This window comes from Lepisosteus oculatus, chromosome 3 (assembly GCF_040954835.1).
Source record: "Lepisosteus oculatus isolate fLepOcu1 chromosome 3, fLepOcu1.hap2, whole genome shotgun sequence".
NCBI lineage: Eukaryota > Metazoa > Chordata > Actinopteri > Semionotiformes > Lepisosteidae > Lepisosteus > Lepisosteus oculatus.
This window is the reverse complement of record NC_090698.1, coordinates 65,515,172-65,539,146: the sequence shown is the minus strand read 5'-3', so window position 1 is coordinate 65,539,146 and position 23,975 is coordinate 65,515,172. Positions and strand designations below refer to the sequence as shown.

General features: G+C 35.9%; 1 protein-coding gene across 3 annotated transcripts in view; it reads right to left on the bottom strand.

Moving 5' to 3' along the window:
• The window catches only part of rab27b (RAB27B, member RAS oncogene family), a 66,183-nt gene that overhangs the window by 24,751 nt on the left and 17,457 nt on the right, over positions 1-23,975 (bottom strand). Inside the window, exon 1 of one of the 3 annotated variants that reach the window (XM_006626579.3) lies at positions 13,868-13,950. The exons of the other annotated variants lie outside the window; for them this stretch is intronic. The gene's annotated coding sequence lies outside the window, so the exon portion shown is untranslated. Of the gene's footprint in view, positions 1-13,867; positions 13,951-23,975 lie in introns of those variants that run through there. 3 annotated transcript variants of the gene reach the window in all.

Sequence of the window (23,975 nt, the reverse complement as noted above, 5' to 3'; positions counted from 1 at the left end):
TTTAGCACCAACTGACTATACTTGCTTATACTGTGCAATATTACAGATTTTACATAATGACTTTAGTAAGGAACTGATGTGAAGGCACTGAAAGAAATCCCTATATCTGCATAAAACTATAACATGGGTCTAGAAATGAGACAGCTGTTAAATTTTAGATAAAACAAATATTTGTTTTAAGTCCCTTGCAAATAAAGAATAATTTAAAAGCTATTTAGGTTTCTAAATGTTATATATTTGTAGTACAAAAATGTAATCTTTTGTACTTTTCTATGCATGATTAAACCAGAAAATGATTCTTAACAAAAACGTTTTCTCCTGAGCTACAATATGCTTTGTGTAAACTTGTTCCACATTTTTTGCCAAGTTCTGTGTTTCATCACTTTACTGACGGTGTTAAAATATAGATTGTAAAAGAGGGCAAGAATCATGAAGAACATATTGTGGAGAACATTAATTCTAAATGTTAGCTCCACAAAATAAGCAAGCACCTTTTTGCGCATAGCCTATAATCTTCTGATGTGTGTATATAAAAAAGGTGCAGTTAAACAGTGTGATTCCTATTCATCAGTGTTTGAATTTGTATATCTAAAGGTGCTGAAACTCTATGTGAATTAGAGAGAGTGGATGAAAATTGTAGTGAAGGTACTGGAGCTCTAACCCTGTCATGCACATAACATTAAAAAAAGACATTTCAACACCCCACTATCTGTAACATGCTAACAAGCTAACTTTTTAATTAGTTATTTCAGATACCATAATCACAGATGTTGGACAACTTTTTTGTGAAACATTTCTACTCTGACCTGTCATTGGATTCACAAGGTTTTAAAATCTGATTGTATGATCTTGATCTAAACCATACTGCACACTTCATGGGATTCAGTACAGTGAACATGTAATTGAAGTGAAACCCAAGACAGTGCAGAATTCTCCTAGGGCAGAGGACAGAGTCTTTGTTACAGCACAGTTCGGAGCTGTCTATGAAATGTTATTGTGTCGGCTCTGAAGCTATACGTGACTGTGATTGTGAATTGTGCACATATACCAAGAGGTAATAAGGCTGACAAAAATATTTTATTTGAAGATAAACGTCCTGTCTTCTTCATTTTTTTTGTAAGAGAAAGATTTACACATTCTTAATTAAAAAAAAAAAGATATGAGCATACATGTAACACTAACAAGGCACTTCTTTGTTGAAATGAGTAGCCTCATCTAGCATTTGCCCAATTGAATGCACTCTATCTGCTTAATCTTTTTCTACTAATTTCTGAGGAAATATACTATTGAATGTTTGACAATGCAAAATCCAACCCATATCAATCCTTTTAGTTCCCAGCAGTGTTTGACCTCTTTCAGGTTTGACCTCTGAATGTGGCTTGGGATAAGCATATTCCACAATCTTTTTCCTGAGTGTCCTTCTCTGTTTTTTTATATCCGGAGCAGAGGTTACAGTGCATGTTACCCACTAATTAGCCACTTTCGTGTTTGACATTTTCTTTGGACTCAGGGAGACTACCTTTCAACGTCACACAGCTAGGATTCATTTTCTTGATAATTAGCCATGTGTGCTGTCTGGTCATATTCAAACATGCCAGTAATCCAAGCAGTCACAAGTACCTGGGCTTTGTTACCCAGATTTCAATCACCCTTGCTTAATGAACCATTAAGCAATACCCATTCATTTTCCACAGGACCCTTTTAGCAAGAGCACCTTCATTATTCACAACAACAACAGCAGCAGCAGCAGCACAACTCAAGTCTGCCTTCTGCTTAGGACTGTTTTCATCTCTAGTTTGTTTCGAACTAGAGGTTCAGAATCATCGCAAACTGGTCTGTCAGTTTTACTGTAAAAAGCATACAGTACATGCATTTCACTGCCCTCTGTCCATTTCTACATGAATGGGAAGGACTGCAAATTCACAATTTCAATTTATTTATGTGATTTTAAAACTTTGTTTTAAGCAAATGTGACGTCAGTCTATTGCTCTTCTTAAGTGCCCACTTGTAGGGAATTCTGCAAACTGCAGCAAATCACAAGACTCTTTGTCCTGTTGATTTTTTTATGCTTCAAGTCTTTTTTTAAACTGTAAACATGCCCGTTACATTTTGAATGTCACAAGGAGGTTCATGTGTTGTATTTAAAGGTCCCAGAGTGTGGACAGTCTAAAATTAAAAATAACCTCCACCACTTTGTATTTTGACTTCACGACAACTTGAGAAATTACTGAAAAGCAGGAGTATCTGCAACAATTTGTCATCCTCAATAATTAATTTCACCTTTGTTATAAAACCCCAATGTTATTTTGGATAAGCAGCAAACATTTATATGCTCTTAATCATACTCATCAACATCATTTAGTTTTACTTTGGAGACATTATTAAAAATGGCTCTCTGGTTTAAAGGAATTATTATCAAGGTCTTTATTTTAGACCTTTAATTCACATTAAAAGTGGTGCTGCAAAAAAGCCAGAACAATAAATTATTTCACAGACCTGTGGCTAAGGCCCCTCTTCAGTTTATTTAAGACTAAAGCAAATTTTCAGCAGTGTGTATTTTGTGTAAACATGTACCTGAAGTACTGTACAAGGCGCACAAATGCATCTTGACAAGGAAAGGATATAGAATGGCAGCTCTTTAATGAATTTGGAGTACTTCTTCAGAGAAAAGGCTTTTTTACTGCCTTTTTACTTCCTGGGTGCCTGAGACATAATTTTTCTAATAAAGGAAATGATTTCAAATAGCTTGGGCAATTACAGATGACTGGCTGCTCATCAAAACACATTCAAAAGTAAACAATTTCTAGCTCATTTGTAATGAGCTAGAAATGCAGTAATATAAAGTGATTACAAGAGGGTCCTTCTTAAAGGGGTCTTAGAATGCATAACACTTAATGAGCCAATTACGCCATCATCTCTCGCAATGTCCAAGATGGTTTCTCTTAACTGGAAAAAAAGAACACCATTTGATCAAACATTAGTTACTATCCATCCATCTTCTAACTGCTTTATCCAATACAGGCTTGCAAGAGAGACAGAGCCTATCCCGGCAAGAAACGGAGGCAAGGCAGGATACACCCTGGACAGGACGCCAGTCTATCACAGAACGATGACACACACACCCACACACACCAGGGCTAGCTTTCCCATCAGTTAATTAACCTACCAGTACAGTACGTCTTTGAAAAGTGCTAACAACTGCACCACCATGTTGCCCTAGCAGCTACTATAATATTAGAAATTTCTATGAAATACCTCTAGTTGTATATTGAATTATACAACTAAAAATAAGAAATCTTATAAAAACAGTTACAGAAAATGACCAAGCAAGGATGTGTACTAAATATCTATAATGTGATTCTTCTTAAATTCATTGCTCTTAAATTGCACAAAATATTATTTTCCTAAAGAACAGGCTAATATGGTTATTAACTCCATATTCACTGACTAACACAATCAAATTATCTGTACTGACATTAGACAATTAGGTCAGATCATTCTGATGCATATTTTTCCCACCAGTCCGTTTATCCAGAAAGTTTAATCTGCTTGTTACAGCTAGTGTAGAATACACAGAATATGCATTCTCCTTTCACAAACACATCTGCCCAATCTAAAATACAGTGGCTTTCAAATGTTAACTCATTTACTCCACGAGGTACAATATTACTCCCCTTTCATCTTGACATGTTTTGTCCCCGCATTCACATATATTACAACAAAACAAAAGGATCAGGGTAGAATCAACAATTTCCAAAAAATCCTGTCTGAAGTTCTTCCTGAAGTTTCAGTGTAGACGAGAGTCAAACAGTTTATACAAATGTGTGAGGCCACTCCAGCAACAGTAGTTTTGTTTTTGTATGCTATTTGATGAAGACTTACGCTACACATCAGTCTTTGAGGAAAAGGAGCATAATATTATATTCACTCTTTGCAGCGCTCTGTGTTCTTATACAAATCCTTGCTTCTTATGTTTAAAATATAGACTGTTCTACTCCGATAAGGAAAGCATCCTAATAGGAATCCATTATTTACTAGAGCCAGATCTCAGAACATGTACTGCATTATCATATCATTAAATTATCATGCATTAAATCATATCATGTGTACTGGTATATCACAGCTCCTGCAAAGAAAGACAAATATTGTCAAAGATACAAAGAGTGCTGCCCCGCAATGGACTGGCCTCTTGTCCAAGGTATACCCTGCCTTGTGCCCATTGCTTGACAGGATAGACCCAGGCTCCCCCTCAACCCTGTATTGGATAACACTGTCAGAAAATGGAAGGATGGATGGATGAGTGCATCATTTATACGAGATCTTGGAATCCCCTCAGTGTTATTTCCTGTCGTTGCATTTCTTATGGCTGATAATATGTTTTGTGCATGAAATGCCATTGTATCTGCTTAGATTTTAACTGTAATGTCCTTTAACTGCTCCAGGTTTGCAGGGAGGTCTATGTTGGGACATGCACTGCATCAAATAATCCACGAAAGACCAAAAAATAAATCTTACGGAAAAAGAAGGCAATATTACAAATAATGCAGACAAAAATAAAACAAAAGGGCCTACTATACGAACCAATTCTTCGACTATATTGGTATAATTTAGTATGACACTTCATGGGAAGGGCTCGTACTTACTTTTCAACCTGCCAGATTAACTCAGAACTGTCAGGGAGCCTTCAATCACTCCACAGGACGCTGCCCTACATTTGTATATCCACCAGCTCGCATTAGGCAGAAAGGTTAAGGGTGCTGAGAATCACAGCAAGAGATCAATACTACATAGTGTGCAACCTAGGGGTGGGCTGTGGAGGAGGAATTCTAGAAACCAGTTTGCATCCTGTTTTGCCATTTGCAAAAGAAAATATTTTGTATTCCAAAAGCTGCAATCCCTTGTTTCGCCTCTAGCCAGGGAATCATCCGTTGCACAGGCACTTCCGTTAGTGGGTTGGTTTCAAAACTGAGTTATTTCAATGTCCTCCTTCGTGCACTTTACCATCACAGAGGACAGTCACCACCCCGGGCATGCCCTCAGGCAAGAGATATAAGAGCATACGGACACTGACCACTAGATTCTTCAATAGCTTCTACCCACAAGCAGTGAGATTGGTGAACACATTTAGCCATCCCCCTCGGACCACACCTACACCCTCACAATCCACCTCATTCTGATTTCTTACTTGCACATCTCCAGTCATTGTTTACACGTCTGTCTTGTTTACATTCAAACTGTCTACATGTTTACTTGTACTGTATATTGTCTTGATGCACTGTTTGCACTTTGTGTTTTTACACTTGTTTTACAATCGAGAGACTTTCTGTAAGTAAGAATTCCATTGTACCAGTACATGTACCGGCTACATATGGCAATAAAGTTCAAGTTCAAGTTTATGAATCCACATAACGTATAGCCAACAATGTTGTTCGCTGAAATTTCGTAAATACCAATATAAGGCTTTCGAGTGATGTGTAAGTATTTGTTACATTTCTCTAGTTTTGAAACTGCTCATGTTCAAAAACCAGGCAGCCTAGGAACTAAGCAGATACCCATATCCCAGATTAAATGGGAACAAAAAAAAACACCATAGCAAAGAATGAATTACAGATTGTCCAATGTGTTTTGCTTTAAATGATTAAAAAAATATTTTATATTGTAGTCATATTAGCACCACACAGAGAAAGGTTCTCCTAAATAATTAACAGCATTCCAGAAAACTTGAGGGTCACCATCATTCACACCTGCTTTGAAGTCCAACCAAAAACAAAAATCTATAATAACAGTCTACTCTTCGGAAGCATCTGTGACCATATAGAGGGTCTTAAGGTTTTCTTGTTTTCCTGAAAACACACACAGACCAAACACCTTCAGTAGCAGCGTGTTTCATCATGGTTAAGGTCAGAGAGCTGTATGAAGACTTGAACCAAATGGTCTTTGTTCTTTTGTGGTGAAATACCCCAAGAAAGTACCACAATAACTATAGATGACGTTTCCAGAGCCACGAAAGACTCAAGGTAGGGATGTTTTACACCTTCACAAGTTGGGGCATGGCTATTATATAAACTACAAAGAGCTAAATTTACTAACTTCCAAAATCCCATAGACAGCAGTGAAGAAAGAGGATTTACATGCTTGTAGATACAGTACCATTCTCCTTTACCCTTAGATTATTTCCAAGTCATTCCTCCCATCAAAGTTTGTAGGGACTTGATTTTAAATGTGAAATGTGACTCACCATGCAGACTTTTATCTGTAATTCCAATTAATAATATATGTTATTCCAATTAATTCCAGATTTAATATAGTTCTAATTCTGGTACCAACCACATTGAAGATATTTAATAAATATTAAATGTATCAGTGGAATATATATGAAAATGGGTTTCTTGCATAAACCGAGAGAGCTGCTTGACCAACATTATTTATTACATGTCCCATAACCCGGTTTTTAATAACTGTCGGCTAATTAGCTTAAAATATGATGAGTACCTGTCTAGTAATCACAGCATTAACATTTGATGCAGTGTTGTTCCTGTTTATATCAAGATGTTTGCATGAATGTTCTCTAAATTCAAACTCACTCTGTCTTGGGAACCATTACACCAATTAAATCTTAAATGATGCATTTCATGAGCAACCAAACCCGCTTCTGATTTGCAGTTCACCCACAGTGGGACAACAGCATACTGTGGCCAAACTTTATAAGTATAATTTTATTGACAATACAGTTAGAAAATGGAAAAACGGGCTTCCTTTATGTAAGACAATAGCCGACCACCATTTGGTATGCAAATTGTAAAATGCCATTCTCCTAGAAACCAATTTACTTGAAACCTTGCAACTGTAATCCAAACAATGTGTCAGCACTTGGAGAAACATGCTTTTTATTGCTATTTTTCCAACAAGGAAATGTTTAGTCAATTAACTCACATCCATAAAGGTATCTTTCTATTCTCCTCTTTATTTCCACATCATTCCTCCTGTCAAAGGGGGTAGGGATTTGCTTACAATCATCGTTACTATTGTTATTGTTGCAACAAAGGATTACTACACAGCTTGTTGGCTGTCTTGACATCACTTGAAGCTTTGAGTCATTTTATCATACCATACTATACAAATGTCAATGAATGATGAAAAAATGGATATACTTTATTTTTACCTAGGGTGATTCAGGCTCTTATTGATTTTAGGACCATGAAAGTATAAAACAAAATAATAATATACTGAACACAGAAATGGTAATACCCCTTTTCAAAGGTGTGTTGTGCTGTGGAGAGTCTTCACAAAATCTGAGCTGAAACAGCATACAGCAGCCCTTGAAAAATGTTCCAAGAAATTTAGAAATATAAAGTAAACCCAACCAAATCAGCACAACACCAAAGCACGTATACAACTGTCATTAAAGAAGCCAACTTTATCAAGACAGGCGACTTTATAAATACTTTGACAGCACAGGATTAACTGTCTCATAGTAATGCTGTGTCATGGTATTGCAACGGAAAGATAAGTAATTGTTTTTTTAAGATATAGTCTCTTCCCCCTTACTTTACTTGCAATTTGTTGAAAAAGGGAATTTTCTCTCCCCTGTTTCCCCTGTCATTCAAGCTTTTTCGTTTAGTAGATTTACAGTTTAAAAAAGTTATTATACAGACCAAGAACACAGTTGTGGCCCTGGTTCTCAAATCTAAACTAGAACAGTAGTTTCTATAAAACCACCAGTAAAATTCCTAAACCTCATTTTGTCATGTACTGAATAAATTAATCAGCAAAAAGTGGTATTTTATATTCCATACCTAATATGGGCTGTTAAATACACCTTAATTTTTTGCATAGTTACACACAAACAGGATACAGAAAATCAATATTCAAATTCCCAGAATCCATAGAAATTTGCTTGTTCTAAAACTATTCGAACCCTAAAATGTATACCTAGTTACATACACATGCATTTTTAGTTGTCAAGGTAAGCTAAATCACAGTGATGATTCTTATTAAGAGGTAAAACACCAGATCCCCAGATTTTCTTTCACTTCTTTCACTCAGAATCATTGTTTTTTATAATGTGTCAAATGGCCAGAGCTAATTAACAGTCACAGTACCATCATTCCCAATCATGCTGTTAACGATACCATAATATTACATTTTATTACAATTCCAGATTTGTGACAGCACAGAAATGAAATTGTCTTTGTACAATAATTGGAAAATTAACCCCAAACAACCACAAATACAAAAGGGAGCACAGTGTTTAGTTGAAAATAATTTTGCATACCTTTGCCAAATAAGTTAAGAAAAATACAGTCAAGGTTTGTATACAGTATTGGATAACAGAGAGGAAACAATGTGCATAAGGGCTGAATGTTCAAATTGGGATGCTATAATGAGCGGAGTACCAAATGAATCCATATAAGGACCACTATACTTATTAACTTTATTCAATCGTATATAGTCTAGCATAGTAAGTGAATTACATCACCAATTTGGATGTCACTGATTTGATATCATTGTGATTTCAAAATGAGAGGATTAAAACCAAGAATGACAAACTTCATTACCCAAAGAGTTGCGAGTGTATGCAACATGCTACCAAGCCATGGTCTTTAAGCCATCGCTCTTTTCAGAAAATGGCAGAATGAGATCCTTTCATCAATTAACTATTTAACCTAATAATCTAAATGGCCTCCTCTTGTTGACAGTCTCTTAAATTCCTATGATTAACAAAACAGAAGCTACCCGGTATCGGATTCAAGAATACTAAAACCTCAAAGGTGCTGACTAAGTCATCCCAAGGGACCCAGTCTTCAGAATCAACTGGGAATTGTGAACCCAAAGGTGGAGATGACAGATGAGTGCATTTAAAACTGAGAACTGGACATTTAAAGAAGAGGGTGTAGACGTCTGGAAGAAGCCATGTAGCCATGCTGGCTTCTTTCAAGAGACAGTGAGGAGATAATTGGATCAATTAGCTGCTAGTAACTAAATGAGCTAGACTATTCAAATGACCTCCTCCAGTTTGAAGCCTTACATGCAACAGCATTAATTCCTCTTACTATTGCAATTTTGTCTTCTTCATAAAAGCGTCTTTTGGACTGCAGCCTTGGCTGTTTACTTTCTGCTATATGTGCAGTATTGTGCTTTAGTATGAATCATAAATGTGAATTGCTTTCTGAAAACCAGAAAAACCTTATGCTCCATTCTCACAGATTTTTTCTATCTTAGCAAAAAGACATGAAAGAAATTTTAAATCCTATATGTTATTTTTCCTTATTAATTTGATAACATTATAAACTCAGGATTTGGAAAAACAAGATTACCAGAGTAAGCAACAACTTAATCTAGAGGACTGACCTTGGAGAGCCTGGTTTGGGGGCAGGAGTTCACATTTGTATGTTCTACATTTACATAGAATGAATTACAGGATAAAGCCTGGACCTACTGTGAGTTCTGCTGTACAAAACCCCAAAAAGCATTTGAGCAAAGGACCACGAAGTCTTAACCTATTGGGAGAAAATATTTTCTAAAAAAAATACCGCAAGTTTTAAATTTACCATAAACAAAGATGTTTTATTACAGTGGAGGAAAGCAATGCATTTAACATCTGTTGTGGTCAATGTTTTTGTTTTTTATGGATTTTGCATGATAACTTAATCATAACATATGTCATTGAAATATCCCACCATGTGTTACTGGCGGCTTTGTATTACATTAACAGTGAAGGGGAGAGCAGATTCATCTACTGTAGGTTCGTTTTTCTAAGATGGTACACTTGATCTAGTTGATAATCACAGTTCATACAGATTGCAATTGCAAAAGAAAGCTTACAGAATTTTGCAATGACCATTTTAAAGGCCTGTTTCAGATCCTGTCAACAATTTTAATAATGGTAAATTCATAATACTTGTGTTTCTGTTCATTACATTTTTAAAATGTTAATTCTGTGGCTAATCTTTTAAACCCCCCAAAAAAGGAAGATTAAGACTCAAGACATGCAACAGAATGGAGATCAAGTAAAAAATAAAACAAGATCAAAATAGTAATGAAATGTTAACATTACCCTATCAGATTTTTCAAACAAATTACTTTATAACCTCCTTCTCTTTACTGACATTTTGGCTTAAACACTTCAATTCTCTACACATTACTTTATACAGTACACAATATGTGAGAATACTCTGATGTTTAAGGCACTTTGAAACTTGCTGTTACACACTAAGCATCAATATAAACTCATCCCTTATAACTAAAAAAAAAATGAGCATGAAATGACTTTGTAGAATGTCTTTATTGTAAAAGGTAAGGTATTCAAGATACCCAGCCATGTTGTTGAAGCAGATACCCTGGCTTCCTTCAGGAAATTGTTAGATGACAACCTCATAGTAACTAGCTACTGGCACCCGAACAAGCTATAAGAGCCAAACGAATGTTGTCATATCAGGATGAGCTCACAGGAAGGGCAGCAATTTAGTTTAATCAAAGCAGTACCCTGAAGGCAGGTTGTCATTGATCACTATGAGTTGAATCTGGAACCAACTAGATACTCCTGCCCAGACTGTCAATCCCACTGGTTGGTCTGCTGTATTCAATGCCCTGCGCACCATTCTGCGCATATATGCCACACTCTCGTCCAGCAAGGTGATCTATATCAAAACTTGATTAATCACTGCTGAACCAATTTAACATAGTCTAGCATCCTATATATCAATGACCTAACGATGCTGTTCTGGAGAAGAGGGGCATATTGGTTCCTTTCTATGTTTTTTCTTTATTTTCATGACACTTGACATTCAACAGGCTTAATCACCCCATTTGCTCAAACAGCTCCTGCACTTACAGGACAATTTAATGTTTTTTCAACAGTCAAATTAATTTATCAATCATTGTCAGTCACGAATTGATAAATTAACCAAAATAAGGTCAGCATTTTATATCCAAAATCCTTATGTGTCATCCACAAACATAAATGTTTAAATAATGCTACATTTACTTTGATGCTCAGTAAATCTGATATTAAAAAATCACTTTATATTTAATATATATACCCAATATATAATATATATTTAATATACAAACACAAAAGGCCCAAACCCAATCTGCAGATCTACCTATAAAGTGCCTGTAATATTTAGGAGAATCTGTTTGTAATAATAGATTGGCTGTATGTTGTCTCTATTGAGAAAAACCCTTATGTTTTTATGCCTTCTATGAATAAACACAGCACTGCACCTGCAAAGGACTAACTTAACTGACTCTAAGATAAAAATAAACTTTTTAAGTTAAGTCCTTTGCTTTAAACTTAATCAAATTTATTTCACAGTAGGCCTATTCTCCGTGAATGCACTGAAAGAAACTTCTTTCTCACACCTGAAGAAGGCTCCACAGCCAAAACGTTGCGTTTTTTTCAGCATGGAATAAATCTTTACTTGTTCCTTTGCAACTTCTTTCTACTGTTTCCATAAATGTTAAATTCAATTACATTTATACCAAGGTCTGACAAAGAGAAGATGACAACACACAAGACATGAGTACACATACACGAACAGTAAGTTCACCAGCATTTCTTAATCAAATACACAGCATACTTGAGGTGGTGTACAGAAAGCCATGCAGAATACAAGAATTATTTACAAAACTAATTCTGAACCCTTAATTGCTCATACGTAGAGGATGAGAATGAGTAACTATGACATATATTGTAAAAGTGCTAAGAATGCCCGTTTTAATGCACGAGATGGAACCATCCTTTTTAATATATCACCCCAACATTTCTGATCCCATAGATCTGTTCTGGTGCAGTATTACAACAGCACACAGTCATTTGAAAAGCAAGCTTCATAATAACACACTTTATATTCTACAGCAACGCATCTACCCTTGAAAATGCTGAAAATTTGAAAAAGAGTTATCAAGCTCACAATGATATTTGTGTATATGGATTGTGTTGAATCATTATTTTAATTTTGCTGTTGTTCTCTTGAACTAGTCCTACAGGATTACTATGAGAGAGATTAACAAAAGCAGTCCAGATATAAAGGCTGGAACACCTGAAAAATAATATTACAAAGAGTAGTCAACAGGAGTGGGGAAGTCAGAGAAATAAGGACTGTGGCAAAGTACCAGAAAATCGCTGCTTCATTTCCTTTAGCAAGGAAAATAGGAGTTCCTGAAAAGCACAGGACAGTTTTTCCACCAAGTATATAATAAGAGGGATATACACTTATGTAATGCATATACTGTAGTTCATCTTGAGCATCCAAGAGCTTATTAACTGTACCCACTTAAAAAAAATGTGTACAGATCATTTGTAATTTTACAAAATGCGGCATCATTGGAAGGGAATGAGTACTTTTTCACGCCATTGTATACAGCACTCATTTATGCATATACATAACTAGTCCTTTTCCGAGGCTCATAGGCCTCGGACAGGAGCAGAAGTGGGCATCATCCTTAGTGAAATAGTGAAAGTAAAGCATTTCAGCCTATTTAATGAAACATCAGATACACACAATTTAAATAATAAATGGACATGAAACATTGATACAAGGATAATGAAAACAAAAATTTCTCTCCCTATTCGATAATAAGGAATAAGAGAGATTTTATAACTTTTTATTTTATAACAGCTGCTCTATCTGAACCTTGCATGGGTCACAAAGTCTCACAGTTATTAAGTACTGGTGATTAAACAGGCCACTCACACAAGATCCCTTCTTTTCCTCAGTAACAGCACAGTGGTCTTTAGTATTTTCTGAGAAGTCACATGCTTTTATCTGTAAACAGATTCTTTTCCACTTGAGGTGAATATTTGTAGGACTTACATTCACTGAACCACTAACTCATATACAGTAAACCCTAAACATTGTGAATGCTTAGCTCTAACCACACAAAGCAGTAAAAGCACTTAAGATTTTATTATTAATCTTAGCTGAGACTTTTATCCAAAGTGACTTACATTTATACCCACTTATGCAGCAGTGCATTTCCCTGGAGTAATTTAAGTGCCTTGCGCCTGGGATTCGAACCCACAGCCTTACAATTACAAGTCCAGAGGACTAACCACTCTGCTACATGCAAAACTGTTACATTTCTCAGTTAAAACTAAATCCTAGAAAAAAGTAAGTTGAACATACCTGGATAATTTACATTTACATTACATCAAAAAACATTTTCTTAATGGTATGTTTCAAACCAGTTTTAATTTGCCTTGTAAATTGTTAACAGAAGTGTTTGGCTCTTCAATAACTATACTCTACTTTATAGTTTTAATATGGATATATAGCATGATATAGATCTAAGTCTAAAACATAACTATAGATAAGTCTAAAACAAAGAAAATCATGAAATGAAAGGTCCTATAAGAAATGATACCTTTCCTATCCCAAGAAATGTCCCTGGACCAGATACCATATAATACTCAGTGACACATAAATAGGTGTTTATTTTTCCTGAAAAAAATATCCACCCCATGCCTAATATGGTAATATGTCCTATAGCACATCTTTTAAATGTTTTTTTTCTACAAAATCACTTAACACAATTCAATACAATACTTTCAATTCAATGATTCATACCCAAAGCTTTTTAAATAAAAAAAGATAGAAAAAGCATCCTGGCTTATCCCAAACAGAACAGTTATCAACTTGCAGGCTTGGGTGTGTTCACATTCCATACCCACTGGAGTAATTCACTGGCCTTTCACTGAACGTGCATAACGTTCACTGTGAGAAAACTAAAACTGGCACATCCTTTTACTTTTTAAAAGATAAACCATGAAACACAGAGCTAAGGAAAAAGACAAGTACAGGGAAAAAAAACCACCCCTTTTATTTTTCTTCTAGACCGAGAGGGGGAAAAAAGTGGTTCTTACCTATGTGGTCCTTTTTCAAAACAGAAAACAAAAAAACGGAACAGCTGTTTATCTGCAGTTAGGCTACTTGAATAACTTCTAGCTGAAGGACTAGCCACTCCCCTAGATACAGATAGGGAAACCCTGGGAGGTCATGCTGCTTGAGAAATTTTGCATGAAAGGAAGGCGGGACTACAGCATGGAAAACCAAACAGCTCATGAGCAAACCTCATGCAGCCTTTGGGGGAAAAGCTGCTGTCCACTGGGGTTTGTTTGTACTTCACAGAACAATGTGCATCTGTCTTGCAGTTAAAATAGGAGACACAACTGGAAACAGACAACCTGTGAGCCCAGAGATGGACGTCCAACTGAGAGCTGAATGCATAAGAAAAGGAGAGGCTCATTCAGTTCTGGAAGCACAGAAATTTCAGTGCTTTCTGGGCACAGGTTATGACATGTTCCTCAAGAAAGATTTGGGACAAGTGTTAATGACAAAATAAGTGGTTGACCTTTTTCATCAAATGCAACTGTAAATTACAGCATTCTGAAGCAAATTTAAAGTTTAAGGACACTTCCAAAGACAAGGCTGGCATGCATAGTATTGTCTACATCAACTACGTTTTTCAGAAAATCTCTGAAAATGTGCTAGATTTGATTTATAACCGATAAACTGACCTCGACTTCACTCATCAGCAGTCAGAAATGTACAGTACGTCTGGAAGTCTGTGCAACTGTGGTAGGTGCTGATGGTTTAGTCCTGAATCAACACAACTGGGCTGACCAGCCATACAGAAAATTAAGTTTAAATTAAATTACATAAGACTATCATAACATTAGAAACCTGACAAACAAAAAGAGACCATTTGACTCATCTATCCCATTTGGATTCTATCAGCTCATTGATCCAAGAATCCCATCCATCCACTTCCTGAGAAAAGGAAGATATCAGCTTCTACAATATGGCTGGTTAGGTTCCATTCAGTTTCCACATGTGTCTTCTGGTTTGTGCTTCACTGTTCATTCTGAAAAAGCCCATTTTTAATTTGGTCACCCATTTTATGCATAGGCATTGCATTACCAATCTTCTTGTCAAGCGATATCACTCCTGTCTTGAAAGAACGCTGGCAAAGTTTTGTTAACCTGGTAAAATGACAGATGGATCCTGTAAGAGCCAAGTATGTCTTGTATGAGAATTCCAGGAATTTCACTGGTTGGAAATCTGAGGTAAAAGTAATTTCCAGTGCACAAGCGAAATGATGTACAGATGTACAGATATACAACAGGAGTGACAAACCATGCCAACAGAGATACAAGGTTTCAGGTGTAAAAAAATATTTTTAAATCTGCCAAAGGCTATCAAAATATAATTGGTCATGCTCCAATATCCACTTATGTTTAAAATGTAAGAGAATTATTCAAGGAAAACAAACACTATTCTGACTTTGAATCTTGTATACATTTAATACACATGTTGTTGGGCAACCTCATCCTTGTCTTATCAAAGACTGAAATATAAGAACACAGAAAAGATCAAATACAGCCTTTAACTGCAGGTATGTGCACAGTGTTACAATACATTATTTGGAAGGCTGTAATGGCTCTTCCGGTCTAGGATCTGTCAACTAAATGTAGTTTTGAAGTTATTTTTACTTACAGTACATTTACAAGAATGCAAAATATCTTGCATAACGAACTATCCTGATCTTGGAGTGCTTCCGAATCCAGTGCCTTTATTATCAGTGTATTGAATCTCCGTCTTGCAAAGAGGAAAATGAAGGATCTGAATTAATGTATAAAACGTAATTCAAATTCACTGAAAAGTAATAGAGTTCAAAGCCTATAATGCTTATTTATTCATCCATTTCTATCTGCTTTATCCAGTATAGGGTCACAGGAGAGCCAGATCATGTCCCAGCAAGTAAATAGACACAAGACAGGATACACCCTAGACAGAATGCCAGAACATTGCATGACACACACGCGCACACACACACCAGGGCCGATTTCTCCAGAAGCCAATCATTTCTTATTCATTACATAATTTTCTTAATTTGTTAATCTGAACATAACTTTTCCAGCATTCACTCAAGATGGTAGTAATACCACTTGAATGGAAAGTTGATAATGCAACACCTACCAATGTCTTTGGGCTGAGAGAGGAAAAAACCCATGTGAATACAGGAAGTACATAAAAGCTCCACAGAGACAGCACCCCTGGAATTTAAACCCAAGATCCTAGTGCTGTGAAAATACAATGCTAACCACTGAAACACCATGTCTCCCCTAATTTATGATTATGTTTTGTGTAATTTCGATCAACTAAATCAACAAAAATCTACATTAGTCGCACATTTATAACCTACTTGCTTTTCAGTAACTTCAGTGAATCCAATTAACTTCTCATAAATCCAATTTATGGCTCTCCTATCAGCAATGTCACACTTCCTCTTTATTAGAATCATCAATTATTTTTTGTTGTACACCCACTCAAGATGGAATCACCATTTTTCTGCTTTTTCATATCTCGTCTCATGGCTTCGAACCCTGCAACCACACAGAAGGAAGAATGAGCAAGTCATTTATCTTTCAACACTCACATAGGCAACACAGCCCAGTACTGGAGGTGAGGTGTTGATTGGAGGAATCCCAAGTCACAGTCGGTCAGTCACAGTCACAGTCGGTTAATGACATGCTCCAGGCATAGAACTTGTGATCACAGATCTCAACACGAACTTGTTGAGGTCCTTATACTTTGTGCATTGTAACCCTTTTAATTTTCACAGGGGAATGCCCTTTTCCTCCCTAAAAAATAATGCAAGATTTGAAAGCCTACCCACTAACTTAACATGAGAACGTCTGTTTAATGCCTTTAAAATTTCAACCACACAAATGAGTCAATATTAAAAAACATTTGAACAAGGCAAAACTCAAAGGATTGTTTAGTCATGCTTTTAGAACTGACAGAGGATTGGCATTATTATTAAACATATTATACACAATATTATTCGAACACATTTCCTGCTGTTAAGTCAATATCACCATTCTCACTGCTAGCACTTACTGAGGCAATTCAATATTCAACACTGAAGCACATCTTTCTTTGATGCCTCTCTTTTTAAATGAATGGAGGTAAAATATGAATTACCTTCTCTAAATAACCATTTGAAAGAATATTTGAGCCAACCAGTAATGAAGATTAGAACCAGTTCATACTGAAAGCATTAAGAATTACAGTTTTATTTAAGGCCTTATTTTTTCACAAATGGAATCTAGCATGTCAAAGACCACAATTCAATGTCAACAACTGTAAAATCGAAGTAGTTTTTCATGTCTCCATTTTCTTTTGATTTTCTATGTAACGTATTTCATAAGTCATACTTGCGATACTTGTTATTTTTTGTTTATTATTACCATTTTAATCTATAATTACTTTTGCAATCTCAGCCAAATGTTTTTTTTTTTATGTGGTATAATTTTTAGCATGTCCTGTAGCTCATTCTCTCACCATGGAACACATATAGTAGACTGTTTTAGAAAGTAGGCAATAACAGCTATAGATAAGAAGTTTCTAAAAGCTAAAGATGCAAGCTGAATGACAAAGTACTGAAAAAAAACACTGAGAACTCCTGTAGTACTGTATTTTGAGAGCTATTATCATTTACAATGTGAATGCTATTATTAGTCATTCATTTTGTGGCCTTTATAGAGCTTTCAAAGCAAACAGAATATTAGGTTAAATAGTAGAATGTATTGTACAGTACAGTAAGTGTAGAATTTAAAAAAGTGGATTTTAAATTGTAGAATGCACTACTGAGAACTCATTTAGACTACTGTGCTCAATTTTGGTCACCTCATTACAAAAAAAGATGCTGCTACTCTGGAATTAGTCCAGAGAAATGTGACGCGATATCGTACCTTCTCAACCTCAAAGGAAGGTCTCATCCTGACAGGACAGAAGAACTGAACATTTCAATCCTGAGCAGAGTAGGCCACAAAAGGACCAGATTCAATCATTTAAAATCCTCAAAGGCACTGACAAAGTCAATTTAGAGTGCTTATTCAGAATCAACCGTGAAAGACGAAATAGAGGGTACAAGTAGGCACTATGGGTAAGTGCATTTAAAACTGAGAACAACTCCAGCCATGTTGTTAAAGACAATAATCTGGCTTCTTTCAGAAATGGTTGAGATCCGTGGAATAATTAACCCCTAACAATCACAATGCTTAAGCGCTTGATAGACCAATATATAGACTGTTCTTATTTTATATTTTTGTGTTCGTATGCGCCTCATCAGCAATTAAAAGAAAAAAAAATAACATACGAAAAGCAGGCAGCACAATGGCACAGTTGTTAGCATTGCTGCCTTGCAGCCCTGGATTCAAGTCCTGGTGTGCTGTCTGTGTGGAGTTTGTACATTCTCCTCATGTTTGAGTTTCCTTCGAGTGCTCCGCGTTCCCACAGTCAACTGATATACCTGTAGGTTAACTGGCTTCAGGGAAAATGTGCCCTTAAGTAGTTGTGTGTTTATGTCTGTGTGAAACCTGCAGCGGAATGGCTTGCCCTGCAGGGCATATACCACTTTGCTCCTCTTGCTTACTGGGATAGGCTCCTGCTCCCCGATGAGCTTGCATTGGAGAACGTGGTTACAAAACTGATGGTTGTACAAAATCATCACGTAATGGTCTAAGTGCTCAATGATATTAGCATATATGTAGGTTAGTACATATGTAGGTTGATCCTCTAGTACAACTCTAATATATGAAATGTTATGATAGCAGAAACCTAAGTATACTTAAAATGATAGGATATTTTGGTTTCTAATTCCTGCCTTCAATGACATCTTCTCTTTAATATTTTATGTTGAGCTGACTGCTGCTTCCATTGGTTTACATCAAGATAATTTTTTTCACATCTGCTCAACAGTACAACACACCCACACTGGATGTTTCCTTTGGCCCTTCAGTAAAGTGCCAACATCTAAAAGCATACAACAGGAGAAAAATAATCTGTTGTGCTGAATAAAAGATGAGTTTGATTATGATTTCTCGTCACCAAGTCCGTAAATGCACAAGGGTTTAATGCATATTTGCCAATCAACAAAAGTCGTGTAAGAAAATGTAGTGCCTATCAAAACTATTTACTCTCTTGAACTATATCACAGTTTATTGTGTTATTATATGGAATCATAATGTATTTAGTTGGGAGTTTTGCCATTTGTTGACACAAAACACTCAATGCCAAAGTGAAAAAAACTTTACAGGTCCTCCAAAACTAATTATAAATATAAAACTGATAACATAAGTATTCATCAGCCTTGAGTCCATATTTGGTAGAGGCAGAAATTATAGCCAGTCGTCTAATAGTCTCTACCAGCTTCTCACATCTGGACATTCGGACTAAAATAACCAAAATTGCTCATGCTCTCTCAACAGGGACAGCTGGTGAACAGCAATTTTAAACTTTTAACAAACAGTTACTATATTTGTCCTGCTATTGGAAAAATACCAGGACAAATGCTTTCTTGCATAAAAGGACAAAACCACAGTCCCTTTTTCTTTTTGAGAAGCTTGAAATCCTGCAGAGATTATAGTTAATGAGCTAAAATGACTTATTTCAAAGTATGTCTAAATGACTCATAAGTCACTCTTCATTCTGTAATAATCTTAAAATCACAAGGGCATCCAGTGTCTTGTTGTTTCAGCACATCTGCATGGCTAACGAACATTCCACACACTATCTGATCTTAACGTTTTGCAATCAAGAATCTTATGCTGAGGCTAATTACTTCACCACTGTGCGAAAACATTAATTTGAGTGACATTAAGAGCCACGTAGTGTTGTGCATTCTTAACCAGTCTTTTAATACTTCATGAATATGGCCTACTGTGCTTTTGACATTTACTAATGCTGCTTGTTCCCTTATCTCTATAGAGACCTACCAGCTGTTAAAGGAACACTGCATTCAAAAAGAACCCTGGTAAATGGCCAATATTGTGAAATATTGAGTAGAAACTGAATTATATACATACAGTGCAGTCAATAAGTATTTGGACAGTGACAACTTTTTGTTGTTTTGGCTCTGTTCTCCAGCACAATGGATTTGAAATGACTATGAAGTTAAAGTGCAGAATGTCAGCTTCAATTTGAGGGGTTTTGTGTCTACATAGGGTTAACCATATAAGAATCACCGCCATTTTTATACATAGTCCTCCCAATTTAGGGGACCAAAAGTAATTGGACAATTGGCTGCTCAGTTATTTCTTGGCCAGCTGTATTTCATTTCATCATTAGTTCATGCACAAGCAAGCTAACAAGGGGTCTAGAGCTGATTCTAGATGTGGCATTTGGATCTGGAGTCTGTTGCTGTTGTCCCTCAACATGAGGACAAAAGAAGTGTCAATGTCATTAAAGCAAGGCTGAAAAACGAGAATAAGTCTATCACATAGCCAAAACATTAGGCGTGACAAAATCAACTGTTAGCAATAGCAAACAACCTGGTAGACCACAGAAGACCACAGTAGTGGATGACCGAAGAATACTTTCAATCATGAAGAAAAAACCCTTTTCGACAGTTGAACGGATCAAGAACACTCTCCAGGATGTAGGCATAGATTTGTCAAACACTACCATAAAGAGAAGAATACACCAGCATAACCTCAGAGGGTTCACCACAAGATGCAAACCACTGGTAAACCTCAAGAACAGAAAGGCCAGGTTACAGTTTGCTAAAAGGTACATAAAAAGCCTGTAGATTTCTGGGACAAAGTCTTATGGACAGATAAGACCAAGATTAACCTGTACCAGAGTGTATCTGTAATTGTCTTTTTGTATACAGACAGGGTATAGGTATCCTATATTAGGTGACTAAGCAGAATGCACTACCTCTTAACCAAAATCAAATCTGAAGAAAAATGCTTATACATTGGCTGTTATGGAAAGTATTGACCTGAAATTTAGAAGGAATAGAAATAAGCCATCCTTTGGTTCTTAATTGGTTAATCATTATTTCAAACCCGTATACTGACAACAAGCAAAAAAAAGGCTGAACTGTCTATGGAATTAATCAGTGTGCCCCTAGGAGACAGCTTCTTCTACAGCATATCTAAAATTTGATCCTGAAGTAATCCTTCAGGCTTTCATTCCTACTGACCTTTCAATTTCTTAATTGAACATTTAATATTAACAACTGCTTAATTAAACTTTCATTTTTTAGATGTGCACCTGTACACTAAAATACCTAAAAATAATTAATCACCAATACGTTGTTATTAATAAGCATCTTATGCTGGAATTAAAACTAGGTGATACAGGACAAGGGCTTTAAAATTCTACCTAGTGCACCTAATATACATCCCCTTGAGTTTAAATGACATTTGTGTTAGTCAATGCAAAGCTGTTAAAAACATGTATAAAATGCAGCATAAACATTTTTTATGGTGGGGCTTCAATGCTTTAAGTTCCAAGAACAATACTAAAATTCTCACCATTTAAAACCTGGGCTCTTTTAAGGAAGAACTTTAATTCCAGTGTTCTTGGCATTGTTCACAAATTGTCAAGACAAACAGAGATCAGAAAATCCCAGATTCTTTAGGCACCATTACAGTTACAGAAGACAGAAGAGATTCAAATGGGCTGAAAGGAAAAAAAGTAAAAATATGGACATATAATTTAGGCTGGAAAGGATGCAAATCACCCTTATGCACCTTGATCAAAGTAACAGAAAATGAAAGAAGAGACTGGCATACTCTCTAATGACATAGAGGTATCATTAGCAAATGAATCAGTCTAACCAGACAACTAAATTAATTACCAGTATCTGTCTGCATTACTATAAGTTGAAGAATAAGTTTAAGTTGAAAAACCATTAAATTTTCAGATATAATTACACAGGCTTCACCCATACTTCCAAAGAGCAGAATGTTGGATCTATAAGGATAGAAGAGAATCTATAAGGATCTATAAACAATATCCTTGTGTTTTCTGGAATTCAGCTAATCATTTATGACAAATAGGACTTTTCTCAATGTGATGCTATTTTTAAAGTTGTTTTAAGCAAGACACATTATCCAATCTGTGACTCATTCTGTTATCTGATGTTTTGTGTTCCTATTTCATCTGGACTATGAACACATCTGTCTCTCCTTTGTCATCTTTGTCTCTCCAGGTCTTATGCATTTGACATATAATAGCTTTGCCCAACAAAATGCTGAGACAGATTAAGCATACACATTTAAAATTGCGTTTACAGAAATTTTGAGTTATGGATTGTGCGAAGACATTGCTCTCACTTTTGTATGCGGGTTCTGTGTCGGTCTTTAGTTTGGATTAGCCTGGCTATAGAAATTGTTACTAGCACTATATTTTTTCATGGGTTTCGTAAAGGAACAGGCTGTTACTTGGTCTCGGCTTTGAGCCATTCTACAGAAATACAGCACGGGTTAGCACCATCGCATATCCCTTCTTCAGTTCTGCTCATTGGAAGAAGGGCTGCAAGTACAGTACCACTGTCGATGTTAGTGTGCAACCAGCCGAAAACAAAATTCCCCGATTGCTGCTGAAGATGACGGTTCTATGATTTTCCAAATGTCAGTGAATGTTAGTGAACAGGGTGCTGCTCTCACTGCTGGCCACACAATATAGCTGCTGGGAAAGGACAGCAGAGTCTGGGCCAAGTATCCAAGCTGTTACAGGTACTGAAGAAAGAGGCAAAGGTGAGAGAGGAAGGCTGAACCAGACTGATGCTGGTGCTGTGCTAAAGATGGTATTCTTTCAGGGATTATTTGAAACAGGAGTCCAGACTTTGGATAATGACTCCAGCATCTCTTGAACTCCAATTCTTGAATTCATGGAATCAAATTAGATATCCCTTGATTTGTGGGGTGGCTATCTAATCAAATGTCTCAGCAGTCTAAACACATTTTACTAGAGCAAAAGTACCTCTCCATGATGAGTGATGATTTAAACCAGAAAAAAAAAGCCTGAGCATCCATAATACACCCTACAATATTATACTGGATACTGATTTTAAAAAATCACAATGATGCAGATATATTTTTAGATTTATCCAATACTTCAGATACTATGATAACTACAATTTGCTAATTCATTAATGTTCCCATCCAACTTGACAAAATTAGTGCAGGTCTGGAAAGAAAAATGGGCAGGAAGAATACCATTATAGAGCACACTTTAACAAAAACTGTAAATTACTGCTAAACTTGTTTCCGCAAAGTACTGATGGGTAGTTAAATACATTATTCAAACAACCTATTTTAGTTTTGGGTTTTTCATTGATGATATTTAAGCCTACCTCTTTTCATTTAAAACATTCATTTATAAAATTGCATTTTTGTAAATCAATAAAACAAGACATCACAGGAAGTTGGTGAAACCTTTTTCAAGGTACTGAATATAAAACACTTTGAGATGAAAAGCTCTATATAAATGTAGTTATTATAAATAGTCAAAATGGCTTAATATTGTCTCCTGAAAGATACAGAAACATCTTACATCCTGTGACATTATTTACCAAGGTTACAAAAAAAACAGCAACAAATTCTATGGATTCTATAATTAATTTAAACTTTCTTGTTGTAAATCAAATTAAATTTGACATTCATGAGAAAATGGGACTAAAAAGCAAAACCTATGCATATATAAAATACATTTTAGAACACATTTTGTATTAACAGGCCTCGTGCAAACCACAATTTTCTTCATTCTCTTTCCTACCGAATAAAATTAAAATAATGGATTAACAGTGCCATCTGATCTTTGAAGAACTTCAGTATCAGCTTTCTAAAACTTTTAATTTTATATTTTTATTGTGTGCTCTATTTTTCTACCTATTTATACAATTAAATAAATACTTGGTATACTAAAGATTTAAATGGAACGTTTTAACGTGTGCATAACTACACACAAGAGTGTATAATCTTCTATCCAGATGCTAGTCTTCCCAGTTGTAACATTATGGCATGCCTGCGGTTTTCCCATTGTAACTCAAGGGTTCGATTTATCCCCAGCTGCATGTAACCCGGCTAAAAATGTCAAGCCCTGCTTCACAAAATTGGAAAAGGTAATAACTGGATAAAGAAACTAGTGCCTTAAGCGCAGTCTGTAAAACAT